Genomic DNA, 25,336 nt, shown 5'->3' with positions numbered 1-25,336 from the left:
ACACCATCACCAATGCCAGTTCATGCGTACAGCTTCATCAACGCAGTTAGTTGCTAGCTTAGCCTTTATCTCCCTATTCCAAGTAGCCTCCTACCATTGCTCCGAACTATTGTACCAGTGATTCTATATCGATATAGCTGAGCCTATGCTAGAACAAATTCCATTACTTTGAGAAGTAGACAAGCCAATGCTTAAGAAATGTAGACGATGATTTATGTAACATGAAAAGTTAAATTAGAGTAATAATGACCACAAAACAAATGGAAATTATTTGCATTTCATTACGAAGTTAAAAATTGTCGGCAAAACTGTAACTTGAAAAAGAACGAATGAAAAAAAAAAGATCAGGTCGTTATAAGGCTGCATTAACTTGAGAACAATATAAAATAAGAGATAACACAATAATAATAATAATAATAATAATAATAATAATAATAATAATAATAATAATTTTATATTATTCTAAATCCTATTGATTTGTGTCAAGGTGTGTGCATTTTTTCTGTAGTAGTTCTTTTATATACTGGTAAATCTACCGACACGAACCTGGAGTATGTGTGCACCTTCAAATGCCACAGAAATCGCCAGGGATCGAGGCCACCAACTTGGCTCAGGAGTCCAGCGACTCTGCTGTCTAAGCATCACTGCCTGGCAGAAAGGGAAAAGAAAACAAAGCAGTAAATGGTGTAATCTTCTTTCAGTTGTCCGGCTCCATAGCTAAATGGTTAGCGTGTTGGCCTTTGGTCACAGGGGTCCCGGGTTCGATTCCCGGCAGGGTCGGGAATTTTAACCATCATTGGTTAATTTCACTGGCACTGGGGCTGGGTGTATGTGTCGTCTTCATCATCATTTCATCCTCATCACGACGCGCAGGTCACCTACGGGTGTCAAATCGAAAGACCTGCACCTGGCTAGCCGAACATGTCCTCGGACACTCCCGGCACTAGAAGCCATAAGCCATTTCATTTCTTTCAGTTAATATGGGTTTGGCTCGAAATGTCTCCCTTCATCTTTCGTACACATCTGAGCTCCACCGAGCAGTGAATGCGTGCGGTCGTAATAGTGGCGGGATGATACATTGCACATTCTGCAGCAGTAATTCTTCACAATAATTGCGCTTCACTCTCCACGTTGTTCAACTAGACTATTCCCCACAAGTAATTATTTTTGTGTGATCTGAACACTTCCGGGTCAGTGTAAAGGTCCAATATTACATATTCAGCGATATGGATGTTGTTCATTTAACATTGCCATGTGTCGTGTGATAACAATTCACTAGTTTATCATTTCCTATTGCAGAAATCGTCGTCTTTATTTATCGGCTTTAGGCTTGGCTCTCACTTACACAATTAGAAATTTTACCAACGTAGAATGTGGAATTCAAGCGGAAATTTATAATTTATATGGTGTACGTTAATACTGTATCCATTTTCTTTCGAGGCTGGTCATTTTTGTTTCACTGATTTCCTCTCCCTCACTCTTTATGTGTTTCATTTCAGTTATCTGTGGAATCGGTATAAATAATTCTGTATTTTATTTTTAAGTAACGAGTGCCCTTTAAATCATTTAAATTCTTCAACCGACCAAAGTTAATTTGGAATTTTACTATTTGTTGGCTGACGGAAACAGACACCAGCGAAATGTATGGCTTCTAAACCAATCATATATGCCACAAGACCCGCACGAAATGTTGTGTTTACTATGTTAATTTTGATGAGGTGTTGTAAGTTATCATTGAAACATGTAGGCATTCAATATTCCAGTTAGCTAGATAAAAATGAAAACACATGGAGGTAATATACTTTAGAACTATCCCTTTGAAGATAAATAATTTATATACTTATAATTATTACTTTAGCTGTAGCTAATATCCGTGAAGCTGTGAAACTGTTCAGTCACTGCAGTAGTCATTTCAGCCCACGGAAAGTGAATTTCTATATTTCAGTTGTTTTTCTGTTTCACGAGTATATGAAAAGATGATTATAAATCCGAATATGGAAGAAATTCACTATCCTAGCAACCTTGACCTGCAGAGAGCTAATCTGAATATAATTTTTTAAATCTCAATGAAGCCTACTTAGCTAATTCATATATTGACAATGCAAAATGTTAACATATACTTTCAGTGAATGAAAGTTCATCCTCTTGAGATAAATCTGATACTACCTTTCTAACGCTGATGCCTTAATTATACTTCCAGGAATTATTTCATAATCCCATCCCAAAGAGCGTTACTGATTTAGTGACTAACAAATCAAACAACTAATCAATTAATAATGTATTTATTAGTACCGAGGACGTAATAAACCTCTGACCTGCTTATCGACGGTCCTGTCGTCGTTAATCATAGTTCACAACTTCCGATAGGGATCACGCAGCAACACAACTGTCCTACAATAATGTATGCACCACATCCTAACATTCACTCCAAACTTGTTCTTCAATAATAATAATAATAATAATAATAATAATAATAATAATAATAATAATAATAATAATAATAATAATAATAAAAATAATAATAATGTTATTAGCTTTACGTCCCATTAACTACTTTTGTGGTTTTCGGAGAAGCCGAGGTGCCAGAATTAGTTTCGCGGGAGTTCCTTAACTTGCCAATAAATCTACCAACACGTGGCTGACGTACTTGAGCACCTTCAAATACCACCGGACTGAGCCACGATCGAATCTGCCAAGTTGGGGAAAGCGAGCACCTCAACCGTCTGAGCCATTCAGCCTGGCAAACTTGTTCTTCTCCTTGGCTGAATGGTGAGCGTAGTGCCTTTCATTTCACATGCCGCTGAGTTCTATTCCTGGCAGGTTTGGGGATTTTAATCTTAACTGGTGAATTCCCATAGCTTGGAGACTGGGTTTTTGTGCCGTCCCCTGCATCCCTGCAACTGATAAACAACACACAACACTTTCCCCAATCACACTAACGCGCAGTTTTCCATATATGGCAGATGCTGACCACAGTCTGGCTTACAATGGCTGCAACAGCCGCACTAAATTTAATTACAGTGAGACCTCGATATCTCGAATCACCTCGGGAGCTAAATTTTATTTCGAGTTATCGAAATTTCGAGATATAGAGAATACCGTTTTTTTTAAAGCAAATATAGCGCATAATTGAATCATGTGTATCTACTGGCTTATACTAAATACAGTAACTTTTACAGTATTTAAAATATACTAACAAACTCATACTTTACGGCAACGCTTTAATTATGATCCTTATTAAAGTAACATTGTAGAAGATATTGTTTTTTTCCGTCCACGAACCTACTACGCTGGTGTAGCAGGGGGAGAGGTGATACTCCCACGTGGCGCGTCCCAGGTGGCGGATAGGGGGTCCTAACGGGCTTGCCGGCGGACTTGAGGGAAATAAAATACCTCTCGCGGACCAAACACACTATCCCCTGCGGGTGGGGGACGCACATGTAGAATACACCTGCGGTATCCCCTGCCTGTCGTAAGAGGCGACTACAACTGGCGACCAAGGGATGATTGAATTAGAACCATGAAACTACTCTTGATTCGTACCATCATGCGGGGAACACCATGGGTCGCTTTTACTTGCGAGCAGTACCACTCTGTTAGGTACTGAATAGTTTTGTGATTCGTAGCACTCAAGCGGGGTTCAGTGTTGTTTTCCAGTACCCGTGAGTCGTACCCATGTGAGCAACACCACGGGTCTGGGCGTTGCCTGTGAGTTGTACTACTATATGAGCGACACCGTGGGTCTGCGTTGCCAGTGATTATTACCCACTATGTGAGGAACACCACGGGAATACCGGAGCCTGTGCTTAGTACACCTAGGTGAGGAACCTCATCGGTTTACGTTGGCTATGAGTGGCGCCATTGTGTGGGAAACACCATAGGTCTGCGTTACCTTTACGACGTACAATACTTGTAATTAGTACCTTAATGTTTGGAACACCGTGAGTTTACGCTACCTTTGATTATTACCGCAGCTTGAGAAATATCATGGTTCTCCTTTACTCGCGACATGTACCATACTGAGGGGCCTTAGACCTGGTTTTTGGACCCCTTTAGATATCAAGCATAATCGATTCAGGACTCTGCTTTATAAGTGGTCCCTTGGTCAATAATACTATCATTTATGACCGTTTTTGTGTCGGATCCACTGTTTTTTGTTTGTTTGCTTCTTGTTTGTTTTTGTTTTTTGGGTTCGTGTCCATCCATTCATTTTTCATGACATTTTTTATTTATTTTGGTCAGTGGATTTTTTGAACTTTTTGTTGTCATTTCAATTCGTATACTTAGGGGCCGATGACCTCGATGTTAGGCCCCTTTAAACAACAAGCATCATCATCATCTGTATTTGTTTTTTTCCGTTTCCGTCATATTAGCTACCAGCGTCACTGTAACCCTTTCTTAACTTGTTAACTGTTCCTTTTAAACTACAAATGCAGTATTGCACAGTCAGTGTTGAACAAAATTCGAGTTACAACGTATTTTTGCTTTAAGGGAGGAAATGTTTGCTTCGAGAAATCGAGAAATCGTATAACGAATTTCGAGTAATAGGGAAATAAATACACATAAAGAATAGGACTATCGGTCGTGAAATTGAAGTTACTTTGATATACCGAAAATTCGAGTAATTGAGGTTCTAGATATCGAGATTCGACTTTACTCCGATCTTTAAATCTGTTGCTAGGCTAACAAGTGAGACACCGAGGTCTGAGGACATCAGCTTACTGCTATATCCACTAGAATTAGGTACCGTAGTAACACAGATTTTCGAAATCTGCACACACGCTAAATTATACCAGCAAGTAAACAGGCAAGTATCAAAAATATCAGGATAGACTGCCCAGTATATGCTAGATTCCTGCAAGGTGGAAAAAATTTAATGTTCCGATGTGCCGCGACAGAAGAATGGCCAAATAAGTTTTAAACGCTGCAAAATGTCAGCTAGATACTTCAAGGGTGAAAATAGTGGGTATGGTGATTATTGTTTTATGAGGAAGTACAACTGGGTAACCATCTCCTGAGATACTACATAGGACAAAAAGAAAGTGAATTTTATTTACTTGTAAGTTACCGAACTGTACAAGTGTGTGGAATGTTGGTTTAACCGGCACGTCTCTACATTCGCCATCGTTTCTCTCGATGAAAGCGTTATCCCATATAACTCTCACCTTACGTAGGGAAGTATCCAGATCATAGGACTTATTCAGCTTGTCTAGTTTTAATTGTCGATGTTTACCAAGCACGGTCGTTTCCTTATGAACGAAGGCACTTTCCTAGAAGTGTGCCTTTGGCGTGATTCATGGATAAGTGAACGTTAATATGTCCAAGTGATGCAATACTATTCGCACAAACATTCAAACACACAGGGAAGAGAAATGTTGATACAATACTGCGAATGAATTAATCGAGCGGGAGGCTGAAAACAAATTATTGAGGAAGGAAGTGATAATACCCAGCCCGATGGTGTCGGGGCAGCGTGCTTCTCTTTTATCCGTAGACTCAGGGATTGATTCCTGGCCAATATTAGTATTATAAATTTGGACTGAGGGCTGGAAGAGGGTTCACTCAACTTTACCAGATGAACGGAGGATCTGTCTAATATGAGAGGGAGCGGAGTCGGTCACAAAAGCAAATACGACTTAGTATATCATCTCACGAACATGTGGAACTTGGCTATAGGCTATGTAGTTGCGCTGAAATTGTCTTGTCATGCCAAGTGCCTCAGTGAGCCCTAGTGCCACGAGTTTGTTCCTTTGCTGTTAAGAATAACCAATGAAGAGTTTGAGTTCCTTCGGAAATACAGACAATATCCTTTTATAAAAACAAGTCATTACTGAAAATAATTGACACATGTTTTACATTGTTTCTTTGATCTAAAATCTGTCATCAATTAAGTAGGACAAAACGGCTATGATAAAAGGTGTATTTTAGTAGATTTGAACACTTGAAGTCTGTATCTCTGATAGTTTAGGAGAAAATGCTTCTTTTTATGCCAAAAAAAAAATAAACTTGAGGAAAACGAGGTTCAAAGTTTAACTAACTTTGTAGTGGAGTCCAGCATCATAAGAGGAGATTTCGCTGACAGTAAACATACAGTATACTAACGTATCATTATTTTTACACCTTTAGTTCGTTGTGCGTCTTGCCTCTCACAAACCTTTTATTTTATTTTATTGCGCTTTGGTATTCAGTTTCCTCTCATTGTCGACTGGCATCATAGCAGTGACCATGTATTTTCTGAGCATCACTCCCATTTTCTGCAGCACATTAGACTTTATAATGTTACTTTTTTATGTAGCAATAGCATCATATACTCCAAAATGAGTGTATGTATAGATTCTGGTCTAAATTACATTAACAACACTCATTTTGATTTTGAAGTTCTTTACATCGCTTGACATTTAGTGACAAGTTATTTTTCAACATTCATTACACAATACTAAATTACCTATCACCTTATATAGTAATGAAATATTAATTACTTTGTTCATATTATCAATTCACTGTTTCAATAAACTGGAGTATTATTAGGTAGATCATGCAACTTCTTGCTTGTGCTGGAGACAGGAGTAGATATCACTTCATGTATAAGCTCACTATTTCAGAATGATTTCCTACGGTACAAGAAATTGTAAATAATCCCATAAATATGCCATACATACTTAATATACGGTCTTTGGAAAGACTCGGAATTTTGAATATGGATATTTTCACTCAATGCGTATCCGTGGAAATTGTATGTGGTAACACGCCCACTATAGCACATTATTAAATAAATATATTTTAATACTTAGAGTTGAGCTACCGGGAAGATTACTATATCATTTTAAAGAGAATAGGCTGTAGTATTTTATTTCATAATAAATTGAAAATCCAAAATCCAAAATTTCATCGTTTTCAAGGTTCGGGTTCAACTGAGATGACTGCCTTCTTAAAATATGAGTATACTGGAATGCCCGGTGGAATCCACAACAATTCATTTTTTTACATTGAGGGTCGATAAGATGACATCGTGTGACAGCTTTTCTCTAGTTTTCAGACACCTGATATTCAGCAATTTTTGAAACAGCTTGCTACAGTAAGTGAAATGAGAAGGTGTATCTAAAGCTTTAAGTAGACTCACAGTTGCCTCATACCTAGTTTCCCTTCTGTCTGATTTGATTTTCTATAATACTAGTAACGTCTTCATTTTCTATGGTTTTCAGTATACTTCCCCTTCCAGTCAGGAAGGGAAGTCGGATGACTAAGCACAAAACAGACCGCTGCCTGAAGCCACACCCTTTGTTCTCGAGCAAAGACTCGAGCAAAGACTACTTAGAAGTAAACGTCGAGTTCATGCTCTTTATTTGTTTTCAAAGATTTAGTCTTACTGAAGACGAGTTAACAACGTACATTCGCTATCAAAAACTGACAAGCCAAGGTTTGAAAGAAAGAATTCAACATTTTGGACTTACTGAGAATTTACTCCATAAAAATGTACAAATACTCCTTAAAAGCTAATTTTTAACCTGTAGAGTTTTTAATAAATATGATTTTCATATTATGACCACTTGCTGTACAAGAACGTACTTCTAATGAACATAATGGTCTACTTGGTAAATATCCTTTCTGGTTTTGTGTTATTTTTGTGCACATTGAAAATCCGTATTTAATGCATTTTGATAAAATAAATTGCAGGTGCTTACAACAACGCAAATACCACAGCAACGGAAGAAAACAATGCAAATTAATCGTAGGCATGTTAACTGGGTGACTACGTCGATAGATTTTCAGCATGGTGGCCGAGCTTTCCATTCCGGTCTACGCTAAAGGGATTTTGAGTAAAACATGTCACGTCCGAGTGCATCAGATTATACGTAGGACCAAAAATAACATAGCTTGTTAATTAATATACGCGAAATAAAGAATCCAATAATTCTTGTGCTTTTACATACGAACTACGTATCCCTTACAATAGTAGTTTCTTTGGTTGCATGTGTTGTATCGGCGAAACGTTTAAATATTCTTATTAGTTTTCTGCTTATGCACTGTTCACTATTCAGCGTAAATTTTAGGATTAGACGAAATAATCGAAAATTTTGAGTAGAGAACATAAAATGCGAAGGGCTCAGTTAACAAATGAACTGAATGGACCGCTCGTATTGTTATATTCCTCAGTAGAACTGTGTGCTCACTGTATGGTAAGATACATACATGGGTTCGTAAACTATTAGCTGCACCCGGATACACATCTACTGAAGAATGTGGGGGTGGTCTAGTATTACATAGACTGTGTAACATACAGGGAACAGAAAGCAACTGTGTGCGTTAATGAGAGAGGCAAAACTATATAATTTAAAAGGTCACTAAGAGACATTATCCTGATTGGAATATCTGTAGTAAACTGAATTTCGGTATAATTTCATCCGTGGTATTATGGTACTAACCGAAACATGATGAAAATAGGAAATGTAAACTCATTAGTTCAATCCCATCCAAATTCAGCATGTGTTTGATGCCTTGATAATAGTTTATCTATATTTACCTTACTATCTTTGGAGCATTTGTCAGTAGAGTAGATTATTTCAGGTAGCAGTAACTGCTGCATTTTGGCTTCAGATGACTGCATGTACACTCGACATCTATTGTATCTCGTGGCCAAAAATATTCATTTCAGGCCAGGAATCAGTACTGCCCTCAGAACCCTCCAGTACCTGATTACACACTCTCTCTCTCATTGGTCACATCTATTAGACCCGTAACATATCGTCGGCTTACTTCTAAAACCTCATATGTTACAATGTTCTTCCTACCTATTATATTCCTTAAGACTGGTTACGCCTCCCAGCCACATATTTATATGCAATCTATCAGAACCTTTTTCGTAGTGTTCATTTTCCTATGCTAATTTGTAAAGGAAAATGGACCTTACCACACCGTATTGTAGGAAAGTTTTCATGGCGAATTTAAGCACTTCCACAGTTTAATGTATTTAAGGTTAATTTTACTTTACACTATACCATAGGAAAATTAACACAACGAAAATTGTTCTGATGGACTGCACATCCATATGTGGCTGGGAGGCGTGACCAGTCATAAGGAAGAAAATGGATGGGAAGTGCATTGGGAGATACGAGGTTTTAGCAGTAAGCCATCGAAAGTTTTGAGATATAAATACACTCATTTTAAAATTTCACCCCCCTTTTCACCCCCTTAGCGACGGAATATCCAAAAATCCTCTCTTAGCGAGTACCTACGGCTTAGTATGAATATATCCCCAAAATTTCATTTCTTTAGGTCCAGTATTTTTGGCTCGGCGATGATGAATCAGTCAGTCAGTCAGTCAGTCAGTCAGTCAGTCAGTCAGTCAGTCAGTCAGTCAGTCAGTACAAGTTCTTTTATATATATAGATAACTAGTTAACACAGAGTTTGCATTTTGCACATAAGCATGTTAGTTAGACAGTCCACTGCCTTTGCAGTTAATAATATATTTATAGTAAGAGATAAATACTATTTGAATTACACATAAGCAAGGAATACAATGATGAGTCCCTGTTCTAAGTATAGACTAACTAAACTTGTTTTGCCGTTTTTCTTTTTAACGAACCATTCTTTTAAGCTGTTGTTTTTGATTTATTAAGAGCGTTGTAACGTCGAGGTCATCAGCCTCCTGTTCTTGTACGTATGTAGAATTTGGCTGATTATCTGTGCTGCTGTAGTAACCGTAGTAGTAGTAGTAGTAGTAGTCTGTTAAAGCGTACAAGCGTGAGGTAAAGGTTCACATTATTTGGTTTCAATGATGATTATATGATCTAGGTAAATGCATGTTTAGTTTTGTTCCCTATCAAGCTCGCTCTCTATCTCCCTCCATCACACACAAACTGATGTCTTTAATATGCTATGGGTAGGAATATTTTACTTAGTTGATAAGATACTGTGCTATAGTGTTGCACGCTTTTCATTTCACCATGACAAGAACATTGATAATTGATGTGAAAGGCCTTAAAATGAAAGGAAAAAGGTTTATGCCGAATTGCACTGCGTTGTGGGCACGAAAAATCGTGAGTTTTGTATTTAGCCCACCTTTCCCTTATGTTTGTAAACAGATGTAGATAAAAGGCAGATGCGAACGATAAAAAAAAGTAAAATTAGAACGGTGGTGGGAAGAATAAGTACTCCTTACTCGTTAAAAATAAAGGAACATGTATTTTTTTGTTTTTTTGAAAATCCAATTAATGGAGGGGTGAAAAGGAGGGTGAATTTTTAAAATGAGTGTATCTATATCGAAAAACTTTTAAAGCTTATAGATGTAAAAACTTGTATTTAGAATGTACTTTAAAAACGAAGAAACAAGTATTTTATTGTTTTCTGTAATTTCTGAATAATGGGTTGAATGCCTTTAATGAAGATACATATATATCAGAAACTGATTTTATTACAGAACTGAAAATTTGTATATGGTATCTCCTTTAAAAATATAGAAACACGTATTTTTTGTTTTTGGAAAATCCAATTAATGGCGGTTAAACAGGAGTGACAAATTGGGGTGAATTTTTTGAAAGACTGTATCTACAGAATATCTGAGAAACGTAAAATGTTACGGACATAAAAAGTTGGTATTTGCAATCTCCTGTAAATGTAAAGAAACATAGGTGATTTTTTTTAAACTCCACTTAAGGGGAACTAAAAAGTGGTGAAATTTCAAAATGAGAATTTCTACAGTATATCTCAAAAAACTTAACAAGTTACAGAAGTGAAAAATGGTATATTTTAACCCTATTAAAAATAAACTGACATGTATTTTTAGTTTTCGGAAATACCACTTGGGTGGAGGGGGGTGGTGGTAAAAGTAACTGAAAATGGTGTTGAAGGCGGGAGTGAAAAGGAGTTGAATTCCTTCCATGAGGACACATAAATCAAAAACTGAAGAAGTTATAGTCGTGATAATTGGTATCAAAACAAGCATTTTTGCCGGTTAATTCACTTAGGGGAGGAGGAGTGTGAAAGGAAGTGAAAAAAGTGAATTATTTTTATGGGGATACTTATATCTCAAAACTGAAGGTAATAGACGTGAACATTGGTGTTTGGAATCTCCTTTAAACATAAATAAACATGCCTTCTTTTTTGGGGGTGGGGGGTAAATAAACTTAGCGGCGGTGGGTTGTAAAAGGAGGTGAGACCAATTGATTTTACTGTCATGATGTACTTTTAAGGAGCCTCCGTTGCTCAGGCGGCAGCGCGCCGTCCTCTCACAGCTGGGTTGCGTGGTTCAAATCACGGTCACTCCGTGTGATATTCGTGCTGGACAAAACGGATGCGGGACGGTTTTTTCTCCGGATACTCCGGTTTTCCCTGTCATCATTCATTCCAGCAACACTGTCCAACATTTCATTTCATTTGTCATTCATCGATCATTGCACCAGAGGAGTACTTCGGCTGCCGGCATAATTCCTATTGTCGTCACTAGAAGGGGCTTTATTCATTCCATTCCTGACCGTGTCGAATGACTAGAAACAATGACAATGGCTGCAGATGTAATTTACCGCCAAGTAGCGGTCTTGCATCTTGCTGTGGGGTCCAGAATATATAATAATAATAATAATAATAATAATAATAATAATAATAATAATAATAATAATGTTCTGGACCGTCGTAAAATGTGCGGACCGCTCTGGAAACGGATCCTGGACGGGTAATGACTAAGAATTCTGTCCGGCTGCGGGTTCAGTATCGCCAAGGCACCCAAGACGACACCACGCCGGATCTCCTGGAAGATTTGATCCATATTAAAAATGCTTATAGGAAAATACGACAAAGATTTAGGGACGCAACTGACCGGGTGGAATACCTGGACCTAGCCCGGGAAGTACGAAATCGATTGCTGGAAAGAAAGACTGAAAAATGGGAGGAAACTTGCCATAATCTATTAGAAAACAAGTCAGATCGCGAATTTTGGCGGATTCTCTCAGAAAACGAGTCACATCGCGAATTTCGGCGGATTTTGTGTAAAACAATAAGCATTCAATTATGAATGTCACTATAATACCGTAGCGAAGCACGGGTATCTTGCTAATAATAATAATAATAATAATAATAACGTTCTGGAACGTCGTCAAAATGTGCGGACCGCGCTGGAAACGGGTCCTGGCCGGATAATGACTACGATTGCCGTCCGGCCGCAAGATACCCGTGCTTCGCTACGGTATTATACCGAAATTTATAATTGAATGCTTATAGTTTTATATATAACCCGCCGATATTCGCGATCTGACCCGTTTTCTGAGAGATTCCGCCAAAATTCGCGATTTGACCCGTTTTCTGAGAGATTACGGCGACGTTCCTCCCATTTTTCAATCTTTCTTCCAGCAATCGTGTTCGTACTTCCCGGGCTAGGTCCAGGTATTCCACCCGGTCAGTTGGGTCCCTAAATCTTTGCCATGCTTTCCTATAAGCATTTTTAATGTGGATCAAATCGTTGAGTAGATCCGGCGTAGTGTCGTCTTGGGTGCCTTGGCGGTACTGAACCGGCGGCCGGACTGCAATCGTAGTGATTACCCGTCCAGCACCCGTTTCCAGCACGGTCAGCACAATTTGATGAGGGTCCAGAACATTATTATTATTATTATTATTATTATTATTATTATTATTATTATTATTATTATTATTATTATTATTATTATTATGTTCTGGATGTTCTTGACCCCACAGCAAAATGCAAGACCGCTACTTGGCGGTAAATTACATCTGCTGCCATTGTCATTGATGACAGTATGACCAGCACCATTGTCTCCCGTAGGCAAGTGCGCAGGACTTCTGGCGATACGAATGAAATCCTTCCGTGTATTATTGGCCTTATTATAGAAGTGAACATTTGCATGGTCAATCTTATACCTATCGTTTATTTCAAAATATGTTTACATTTTTATTTATATGCCAGAAAATTTACTGTAATCTAAGAAGGTTCTCCAAAGGAAAAGATAGCTCTTGAAAACGAACCCAGTAACATTTAAAATGATCGGTTTATGATCAGAATAAGTACATTGAAAATTCACAGCCTGTTTCCAGTCATTCAACCGGGTCAGGAATGGAATGAATAAAGCCCCCAGCTAGCGGTGAGGATAGGAATTGTGCCGGCTGCCGAAGCCGTTCGCACTCCTCTGGGGCAATGATTAATGGATGACAAATGAAATGAAATTATATTGGAGAGTGTTGCTGGAATGAATGATGACGGGAAAAACCGGATAGCCCGGAGAAAAACCTGTCCCACCTCAGCTTTGTCCAGCACAAATCTCACATGGAGTGACGGGGAATTGAACCACGAAACACAGCGGTGAGAGGCCAGCGCGCTGCCGCCTAAGCCACGGAGGCTTCTTATAAGTACATTAGGAACAGTAAAATCAATTGGTTTCACCTGCGTTTTCACCCCACCGCGGTTAAGATGATTTACACCCCTACCCCAACCAGAAAAGAGGAGGTGTGTTTCTTTTATGTTTAAAGGAGATTCCAAATACCAATATTCACGTGTGTTACCTTCAGTTTTGTGATATAAGTATTCGCATAAAGTGATTCGCTTTTTTAACTTATTTTCACACTACCCCCACCCGCTTAAGTGAATTTTCCTGCAAAAAGTAATTGTTTCTTTAATAGTAAAGGATCTACTAAATACCGATTGTTTTTGAGATATGTGTGCTTATGAATCGAATTCAACTCTTTTTCACACCCGCCCCCAAAGATGATCCCCCCCAAAAAAAAGAACGCGTCGTATTATTTTAAAGAAGGTCTAAATACCAATTTTCACGTCTGTAGTTTTTATTAGATGTAAATATCCTCATACAATTAATTCAATTAATTTGTCTACGTTTCACCCCCTCCCCCCTACCTTCATTGTATTTTCCGAGACTACTTGTTTCTTTACTTTAACAGGAGATTTAAAATACCAGTTATTACGTCTGTAACATTTTACGTTTCTGAGATATACTGTAGATATAGTCTTTTTTTTTAAAATTACCCCCAAATTGTCACTTCTGTTTAACCCCTATTAATTAGATTTTCCAAAATAAAAACAAAAATGTTTCTGTATTTTTAATGGAGATTCCATATACTAACTGTCCGGTTTGTAATATCTTCAGTTTCTCAGATATGAGTATCCTCATTAAAGATATTTACCAATTATTCACACTTTTCACCCCTCCTATTGGGATTTAGAGAAAACAAAAAATATGCGTTCTTTTATTTTTAAAGGAGATTCTAAATATCAATTTTTACATCTGCAAACTTTTGAAGTTTTGAGATATAGATACACTAATTTTCAAAATCCACCCCCCTTTCGCCCGCCACTATTTGGATTTTCTTAAACCAAAAAATACATGTTTCTTTATTTATAAAGGAGATCCCAAACACCAATTTTCAGGTCTTCTTCCTGCTTTTTCTCCGCCTTCTATTCCTCACATACTTAGTAAGACATAACCACCTCCTCCTCGTAGATCAAATAACGTACAACCTCCTGCTACTCCTCTTCCCCCTCCTTATTCTTATCCTTATAGATCTAGTAGTATTTGACCTACTCTTCTTCCTAGTAGCTGATACTACGTTTAAACAGAATCTCAAACTTATTGTAGACTGCAAAATATCTCTGCATCTATTCTTCTGATGAAGGTTAAGCCTATAAGAGCCTAAGTATAAAATGTTTATAATAAAGTAGAAAGAGGTTAAAATTATGCGTTGGCACATAGGCTAATCCTGTCTTTTTCATTAGCACAAGATTATTTAACATGCTAAAACACTGATTTAGTATTTACTATCTAGCTTTCTACGTATGCTCCTTCCTACATTTACGGTTTTTAATCCATACTAGCCCTTCACAGTAAGGTTTCAATAGGCGTAGCAGTATGCCGTCCTTGTCAACGACATTACAACGATTGAGGAAAAATGGTACTACTGCTTGGGATATATCAAATCCAATGATTAAAGACTGTGAATGGTGTACGCGTGAACGCAGACCTGTATATGAAGTAGCTAGTGCTTGTAATTACAACAACGATTCAGTCTGTGGTATGAGTAGGATTCGTGTTAAGAACAGCAACAGCGACTTAAATACATAATATACAATACTTCTAACACATAATTTTGTATATACTTAAACAATCAGAGGAACAGCACAAAAAAAAACAAGTCTCGTTCCTCCTATACGACACACCAAGCTTGAAGGAAAAGATAATAATAATAATAATAATAATAATAATAATAATAATAATAATAATAATAATAATAATAATAATAATAATAATAATAATAATAATAATAATAATAATAATGGTACCTGCGAATCATTCCTCCAAGAAAGACTCAATGCGTGGAAACAGTACTACTCTACGAAATCAGAAAATGATTGGGAAACCTACAAAAACCAACGTGCCCAAGCAGCTAGGGTGTTCAGAACTGAGAAACGTAAATACGAAAAATGTCTCATTGAAAAGATAGAACAAAACTTTAGGAAGAATGAAAGCAGAGAGTACTACAGAGCCTTCAAACGCAAACTCACTGGCTATAAACCACCATCTCTATGCTTTGAGCGAAAGGACGGCACACTGGCGACGTCAAAAGAAGAAAGCCGCAGCATTCTGGCAGATTATCTCAAGAATTTACTTAATTGCTCTAAACCGCAAAGCGCCATTGAGACCAAGGAATCCTTACTCAGGTACCCAGATTCCAGACCACCCGACAGAGATGAAATCAAGGGCCACATTGCCCGTCTCAAAAATAACAAAGCGCCGGGGGATGACTCAGTAGTAGCAGAACTATGGAAATATGCCCCAGAGGAATCACTTGATATCTTGCAAAAGCAAATAGAAGAAATTTGGAACAAGGAGACCCTACCCGAAGATTGGAAAATAGCTTTGATCCATCCATTACACAAAAAAGGCAGCATGAAGAACTTCAACAACTACAGAGGAATATCTTTGCTACCCGTGACTTACAAAATTCTATCACTTGCCATCCTGGAGCGTTTGGATGCACAAGTCGAACATCAAATAGGTGAATACCAAGGAGGGTTCAGAAAAGGTCGCTCAACAGCTTAACAGATCCAAAATCTCAAAACGATCATCAGATATTGTACACTAAGGTCCAAGCAGTATGTGTCTGTCTTTGTGGACTTTAAGAAAGCGTACGACTCCATTGACCGGGAAGTCCTGCTAAACATCTCAAATGAATTTGGAGTTGATTTGAAACTGCTGGCATTAATTAGAGCCACCCTGACCGATACAAAATCCAAGGTGAACTTCCACGGATGTCTCTCGCATTCCTTTGACATCAAAACAGGAGTCCGACAAGGTGATGGGCTATCCCCGATACTCTTCAACTGTGTTCTTGAAAATATCATCAGAACCTGGCGGGTGAGATTACAGGAAACCAACTACAGTCCATTGAGAATAGGAACCAAATCCAAAGGGATCGCAACAGACTGCTTAGCATTTGCCGATGATATTGCTGTTCTCTCAAACGACATAGAAACTGCTAGAGCTCAAGTTGAAATTTTAAGGGAAAATGCTGAACAAACTGGTTTGCAGATATCGTTTGAGAAAACAGAAGTAATGACTAACATCAAAGTGGCTCCACCAAAACTCCATACAAAATACGGGGACATCACCCGAGTAGACAAATTCAAATACCTGGGTGAGATCATCACGAAAAATGGACTGGACAAAGAAGCACTTCAGGAGCGAGTACGCAAACATGAAATAGCCTACCAAACATCCCGCACAATCAACAACAAAAATGCCTTTCCCAAAACACCAAGATACGTCACTATGAAACAATTCTGAAGCCAGTAGTTCTATATGCAGCCGAAACCCTGTCTCTAAATGCCAACAAAGGACTCCTTGAAGAACTGGAGAAAGGAGAACGCAAAATTTTGAGAGGAATCTTGGGATCAAAGTTCAGAAATGGAATCCATCAAAAGAGATCCAATAAGGAAATCTACAGCAAAATAGAGAAAATTACCGACACAATCACAAAAAGACGGGCACGATTTTACGGTCATCTGAAAAGAATGGACGGAAGAAAGCTAAAGAAATCTTTCACTTTTTTGATTCAAACCCCAAAACCACAATTCCCTGGTTTAGAAATACCAAAGAAGACCTGTAAATGCTACATATCTCAGCTGAAGACGTCCTTAACCGAGATCTCTTCCGCAAGAAAATATTGACGAACGGGCTAAACCGAGATGAGCAACCGAAGAGAAGACACGGTGCCCCTTGGACAGAGGAGCGTAAGCAGGCCCACTCACAAAGAATGAGGGAAATTTGGGCTCTAAAGAAGGCCACGTTCAGTGTCAAATGCAACAAGACTACACGTGGTCCTTGATGGCCCCAGCGAATTATATATATTTATCACATTAATAATAATGATAATGATAATAATTAGAATAATAATAATAATAATAATAATAATAAATTACCAAAAGAGCTGAGAAGCTCGAAATCATACAACCAAGAACCTTGTAAGCTCAGGAAACCTTATAATGGATGAGCTCGTGAGCTCAGAAAGCTTTACAATAGGGGAGCTCGAAAACTCAGAAACTTTGCCCAAATATTAGGGAGGTGAAGTTCCGTTAGAAATGACACAGTCAAAGATTTCTGACCCGCAGGTCTCTTAAATTTTTACACTTTGAGAAACAGACTAACCTGTACATGATTTGAAAACGAATTGTAAATACAAAAGTGAGAAAGAATTCGTAGCTTCTAGAACACCTTACATCGAACGGGTCCCGAACCCTGGAATTCAGTTTACATTACTTTGCACACGTCCGTTTGGGCCAGGAGGTTACATTAATGTTAAATCTCTAACACTGGAAGTAGCAAATACACTTTACTTTAATTAATAAATATCATCGTCATCCTAGTCATACGGAAAGGCCCACTCAAAAAAGGATCAGAAGATCCATAAGTTAACAGGGGCAGAAGACCCACACTACATGACTCAGAAAAAAAAAAGGGACTAAATTTTTACACTCGAAAGGCCGAGAACAAAAATGAGTCTGACCCCAAAGTTAAAGTTCAATCGTAAACACCTAACTGGGAATATGGCCCGATGACATAAAGCCTGAGCCATGTTGCAAAGTGACTAAGTGCTGAAATTATTTAGCGGCGAAATGATGATGGTAAATTTAGAAAAAATGTCAAAAGTTAGTCACCAAAATGAAATCAGAAGTAGGGAGACGAGGCTAAACACTCATGCATCCTTACATTCGTCAAGTCACCACCGGGTGAGGAAATATTAAAGTCCCAAGACTGGCGATAGAAACCTACGTTTAATTTGAGATAGAAAAGAGAAAATCCCTACACTATAATTTTAAAAAAAATCGGACGACCTAGCAGTTACATACTAAGGTGGTACGCCCGAATCCTGCCTATCTTCAAACGCAGACAGTTCACATGTTTATAATTCTGCCATACATTGTTAATGTCACCTTTTCATGCCAGTCTGGCAGTCCTCCACCCACAGTATCTCATCCAATGAGATCCCTCTCTCACGCACCACACTCAATAATCCACTGCCGCAAGACATTAGTCTCAAGAAACTCGTTACTGTTATTAGAGAGCTAGCAAAGATTTCCAAAAATAATTAAGTAAGCTTAATTTTGATAGGCTGATATAAAATTGATATCAAGCCATATCATTGGCAGATCAATTTAATCTCAGTGATGGTAACTGAGAAATTATTAATAAACATTTCAATTAAAGTTAAGTATCCAACATCAAAACACAAACATTATCTAAAATTGGTATAGGGACATCTCGTCCTAAAAGACATAACTTATGCAATGTGATAGTTCAGTCAGCAGAACATAGATAACAACACAGTAGGAGGTCGGTGGCAGTTTTAAACAGACGGGGAGGCTTAACTCATGGCTCAATTATTATTATTATTATTATTATTATTATTATTATTATTATTATTATTATTATTATTATCATTATTATTATTATTATCTGCAGCAAACGCACGAGTAAGTTGAGACATACTCCTCCATCACACAAGTATGCGTTAACACATTACAGTAGGTACTAGAACACAGTTTATCCAACAACCTCTACATGAATACAAGTACACGAGACTGATGACCTTAATATTATAACAATAAATCATCAACAATAACAACTTAAAGGAACGCTTGGTTCATGAGAGAAACAGCACAGAAAACACGTTTCGTTCCTCCTATAAAATACACTAATCTTGAAAAGAAAGTTAGTAATGGTGACACCCTTGTAATATTAAGCCTGCACTCTAAGGTTAGAATACTTGTCACGTAAAGCCAGCTACACCAACATATCAAATCTCCCGCACTGTCATTTATATCGCCAACATCTCCCACGCATTCATTCTTCGCTCACAGAGGTGACACCTTTCTAAGGTTAATCCTGAGGTTAGTAAGGTTAATGCTTCACTCTCCTAAATATCTGTCAGGTTGGCAAGTTTGCTACAGCCACATGTCAAATCTCACGCACTGTGATGTTTCCCGCCAGTATCTCCCACGTATGCACTCTTCCACCAAAATTGCAACACCTTTGTATGATTAAGCCCGGAGTCGAGTAAGGGTAAGTCTGCCATCTAAGGTTGACACACTTGTCACTTTAAGCCTGTTACACTCACATTTCAAATGTCCCGCACTACCAATACCTCCCACGCATTCACCCTTCGCCCGCAGGGTAACACACATTTATGGTTAAGCTGGAGTCGAGTAAGGTTAAGCCTGTACTCCTGTCAGGTTAGCAGTCTGCGCTGCCATAGATACGCCCACTTTTCAAATCACGCGCGCTGCACTCTTCTTTTTTTTTGCTAGGGGCTTTACGTCGCACCGACACAGATAGGTCTTATGGCGACGATGGGATAGGAAAGGCCTAGGAGTTGGAAGGAAGCGACTGTGGCATTAATTAAGGTATAGCCCCAGCATTTGCCTGGTGTGAAAATGGGAAACCACGGAAAACCATTTTCAGGGCTGCCGATAGTGGGATTCGAACCTACTATCTCCCGGATGCAAGCTCACAGCCGCGCGCCTCTACGCGCACGGCCAACTCGCCCGGTCTGCACTCTTCTAAGCAACTGTCAGGTTAGCAAGCCTTATTAGGTTCCCGCGCTGTCAGTCATCCACAACAAGCAACATCCACTTTTCAAACCACGCGCGCTGTGACGTAAACATGACGAGACATCTAACAGCGAATCAGAAGCCAAGCATTCGCACACACCCAGTTTTCATGTCGCGCGCTCTTTGATGTCGTGCGCCAACAGCCAATCAGGTATCAGATCTGTATCTGACTATCTCTGTTCATTTTAATAATTTCCTCTCTCTAACTTCACATTAAACACATTTCCCGTATGAAAATTTACTGTTCACTCTGTATGTGTTCAAAAATACTTCCTTTTGCATCAGATATTTACTTACTCGAATAAATTGGTTTTATTAAATACTGTATCATATGGCTGTATATGACCAAGACGAAATATTTCCCACACACATTCACTGTCTGGTTCACTGTGCATTGGATTTCTTGCTTCGGGCTATATTACCGTCCACATTTATATTCAATACGATGTATGAATAAACATACGTGCAATAAACTTGTACTACGTCAACTCCATATGACTTAATAAATATGGAACTCATACAACAAAGGTTTGGGGATTTTCCATCATATAAATTAGAAATGATACTGGTGGACTGCACTAGAAAATAATTTGATGGAGGGGTTCACCTAAAAAGCGAAATGAATATAACTTTTTAAAACAAAATTAATAGTAATAATATATACAATTTTTTCTTCCTTAATTGATTAATTAAAAGGTTAGATATCTTCCCAAAATGTAAATTAGAAATTAATGAGTTGATTATAATAAAACAATCTGATGACGAAGGCTGCCTATTAAGTTAAAATAAAACTGACTTATTTCTCCTGAACTCGCTATAATGTATTCAATTATTTCTTGTCTAATTACCTTACTAACAGGTTGAATTTGATTTCAATGCGAGATTTTGACAAACATTCAATATTGGAAAAATACATCTCTATAACTCGACTCGAGAACTGTTGACCTCGAAGCAAGTGCAATTATGTTCCATACGGGACAGTGAACTCACTAATGAGTTGTACCTTAAAGATTTCCTGTCACAATCCTGAAAATAATGCCCTTCTCCATAAGCACTGTAGTAGGTTTAATTGCATGCAGCCTTCTGTTAATAATAATGTTACTAGCTTTTTGTTACACTAACTCATTTTACGGCTATCGGAGACATCGAGGTACCCGAATTTTGTCCCTCAGGATTTCTTCTACATGCCAGTAAATCTACCTACACCAGCCCGGCGTATTTGAACCCCTTCAAATAACACCGTACTGAGCCGAGATAGATACTTCAGCTCAGAAAGCCAATGCTCTACCCCGGCAATGATCAGTTGATCATGTGACATCGGTGCCGGCCCCGAGGTGTAAGTGTAGCATGCCTGTTCGATTCTCGGCCAAGTCGTGGACTTTTACCTGGATCTGTGGGCTGGTTCGAGGTCCACTCAGCTTACGTGATTACAGCTGAGGAGATATATGACGGAGAGATGGCAGCCCCTGTCTAGAGAGCCAAGAATAACGGCCAAGGGGATTCGTCGTGCAGAACACACGACACCTCAGAAGTTCGGGCTGAGTAGTGGTCGCTTGGGAGATGTGCAGAATATAAGGGAAAGCATCCTTCACGCAGTAGAACATAGATTAACTCTAACAGGGCGCATAGCCACACCTCTAAGCCCCTCAAACCTAACCGTCAGTACAGGACACCAAGATCCGAAGGTGATTATAGAGAGCCTTCCGGAATTCCACGGGCGACTGGAAGAGAATCCGGCTAGCTTCATCGAGGGATCGGTCAGTCTATTAGGAAGGACTAATCTACCAGAGGACATCTTCGTGCAACTCATCACACTGCGATTAAAAAGGCAAGCCGCTACTTGATGGAATAACTTGAAGGGCTTAACTTTAAACTGGACGGACTTCAAGAGGGAATTACTCGCTAGGTTTAATTCCGAAGGGGTGAAGAGCTCCGTGAAAAGGAAGCTACTGACTGAGGCAAAACCCATTGGCATGAGCGTTAGCGCCTTCTTCCTACAAAATTACCAGCTCTTCAAGCGTCTGCACCCCAAAGGAAGCGAGAACGAGATCTTAAAAGACATCACAGAGCTGCTCCAAGGTAAGAAACGACCCCTAGTGAAAGTATCCAACCGAGATCCTTTGATGATCTGCGTAGAATCATCGCCCAGCTGGAAGGGGAAAACAAGAGCGAAGACACGGAAGAGATCAGTCCGGTTATGAAATGCTACCAGTGTGGAAGAAAGGGACACCTGAAGAGCAACTGCCCAACCTTCGCATCGGTGAAAATACACTACCGCTCATTAATTTCAATACATCCTGGTATTTAAGATTTACAACACAAATCAAACGTTATTTTTCATAAAATATACTTATATTAACCTACACATATATAATACAATCACAAACATTATATTTTACTTTCATCAAAGTATCCTCCTTTGGATTTAATGACTGCCTCACAAACTCGCGGCATGCTGTCAATCAGTTTTTGTAGGTATCGTGAGTCTATATGATTCCACAAATCCTTAACAATATACCAGAGATGTTCCTTGCTGGATATATTAACTTCCCTGATATGTCTGTCCACTTCATCCCAGATAATTTCAATGGGATTACAATCGGGGCATTGGGACGGCCATACCATCTATTATAGTAGTTTCTGTTTTTCTTTTGATGCAATGTAGTTCGTACATTATGTCGACCGATGTTTTGGGTCATTATCCTGTTGTAAGGTGAACCCTTTCCATATTAAGCACAATCCACTTGGTATTGCATGATACTGGAGTATGCGGTGGTATTGCTTCTGATACATACATCCTTCTATTCTCGCAATGTCGCCAACTCTATCTCCGCCAAAACATCCACAAACCATAATAGAATCTCCACCGTGTTTAACTGTAGGTAGAACACACTGCTAGGCTACCCTTTCCCCTACAAATCGGCGAACAAATATTCTCCTTTTGGTTCCAAAAATCTTGAACTACGATTCATCGGTGAATAACACCTTCGTCCACTCTTCCGATGTCCAATTACGATGTGTTCTAGCCCATTCAAGTCTCTTCTGTTTATTTATGGGCCTTGGAATGGGTTTCCTTGCTGTGACACATCATTTCATGACGGTTTCTATCAGTCTCCTTTTTACTGTTGCAACAGATATTGTTGTCGTGTTCATTTCTACCAATTCGGCACGAATTTGGGGCGCTGTTTTGAATCTATTTCTCTTACTGGTAATTCTGATATATTTATCATCGCTTTTAGTTCTTTTACGAGGTCGTCCTGGTCGTGGTATGTCCTTATTGCTGCCTGTTGTCTTCTGGCGGTGAAGGGTGTATTGCACTCCCCCAAAGACACACTACACTGTTTCGCAATTTGGCGAACGGATAAACCTGCTTGGCTAAGTGCTAGAATTGCAGCACGTTTTTCTATGGATATCTCCACTCGGGGAGCCATACTAGCGATGAGCACACTTCAACTGTCACGAAGGAACTGACATGCAGGAACCACATGTTATGTATCGTGGCAATGCTTGCCATTCGCTGCAGATATCACATCACTACAGGGAACAACACAGGTGCACCAAATGCGGCGTCCGTCGGCAAATAGGTAAACAAACATATCCGATTGGTACATAACGTTTATGTACACAACACTGTTTGTTGGATATTATTGTATCTTGATGACCACAAACAAAAATCATGACCCGTGTACAACTGTTGTACTATTCCTTTGCTTCCTCAACCGTACCCACGGTATTAGACCTTATCTATAGAGAAGTAGTTGTCAATTATTGGGTGTATTGAAATAAATGAGCGGTAATGTAGGTCCGGCTCATTCTCGATTAAGGGGGGATGTGACCGGGAACAGGAATGCGCCTCAAGGCACGACAGACAAGCAACCCTTTTCAAGTAGAAGAGGGATTTGTCAGATTGTGAGCAGAAAAGGCCAATCTTGCTCAGTGATCATCTTAAGGATAGGCAACGAGAACTATTCAGCCATACTCGACAGCCAAACAAGTCACTTGCTTGTCAACGGGACTGTTGACAGTTTACTACCGCCTATGAAGTGTCACCATCTCAGAATGATAGTGGGAGCAGCTGATAGGGTAACCTATTCCATCCGAGGACAGACTAACCTAACCGCTAAATGCATGAGCATGCCTATTGCAATTGACGTTGCAGTGTTTCAGTACCTGATACCTGATACAATATTAGGTAATGACTTTCTGGTGGAATAAAAGGTTATCCTAGACTATGCAGCTCACGAAATATTTTGGGGAAAAGACAGACGCCTGAGGGTCACCTGGCACGATGGAAATCCCCGGACTCGGAAGGTTGCGGGAGTCTACGTAGACCTGGGAGACCAAGTGAAGTGATGAGCTGAGGCGCACCTTAAAGGACTTTCCGGAAGTCATCACCAATAAAATAGGACGGACTACCACGGTAACGCACACCATTAAGTGCAGCACTTCCTCACCCATAAAGCAAGGTCCATATCCAATCAATCCGGATAAGCGCAAATTCGTCATTCAGAAGATTCAAGATGGTAGGGCAAGGTCTCATCGAACCCTCTACATCCTGTTGGGCTTCACCAATCATCCTACTGAGAATGAAGATTGGGGAGTATCGACTGTGTGTGGACTTCCAGATGTTGAAGTAGAAGACCGTTATTGACGCCTACCCCAAACCTGACCTGAAAGATTCGCTGAAACAAGTAAGTGGGTCTAGGATTTTCAGCACGCTGGATCTCAACTCCATATACTGGCAAGTGGAGGTCGAGGAAAGTTCTAGATCACTGACCGCCTTCATGACACCGAGAGGATTGTACCAGCTTACAGTAATACCTCTTGGATTGAAAAGTGCTCCTGCCACCTTCATGCGACTGATGGATATGGTATTGTCAGGATATGTTGGAGATATCTGCCAAGTGTAACTCGACGATAATTTACTTCCCATCAAGAATTTTCAACAACACATTATAGGTCTGAGGAAAGTACTGGAACGACTGAAAATTCATGGACTGAATTGCCAAATGGAGAAGTGCCACTTCACCCAGTCCCGCGGAGAATATCTTGGCCATGTCCTAATATCTGAAGGCTTAGAAAAGCAACCGGAGATGAATCGAGCTATCGAAGGAATTGAACGCCCGCGGACCAAGCGACAAGTACGTCAGTTCCTTGGCTTGAGTGGATTATATAGCAGCTTCGTGCCACACCTTGAAGAGAAGGCAATACAA

This window comes from Anabrus simplex, chromosome 2 (genome assembly GCF_040414725.1).
Source record: "Anabrus simplex isolate iqAnaSimp1 chromosome 2, ASM4041472v1, whole genome shotgun sequence".
NCBI lineage: Eukaryota > Metazoa > Arthropoda > Insecta > Orthoptera > Tettigoniidae > Anabrus > Anabrus simplex.
This window is presented reverse-complemented; position numbering follows the sequence as displayed.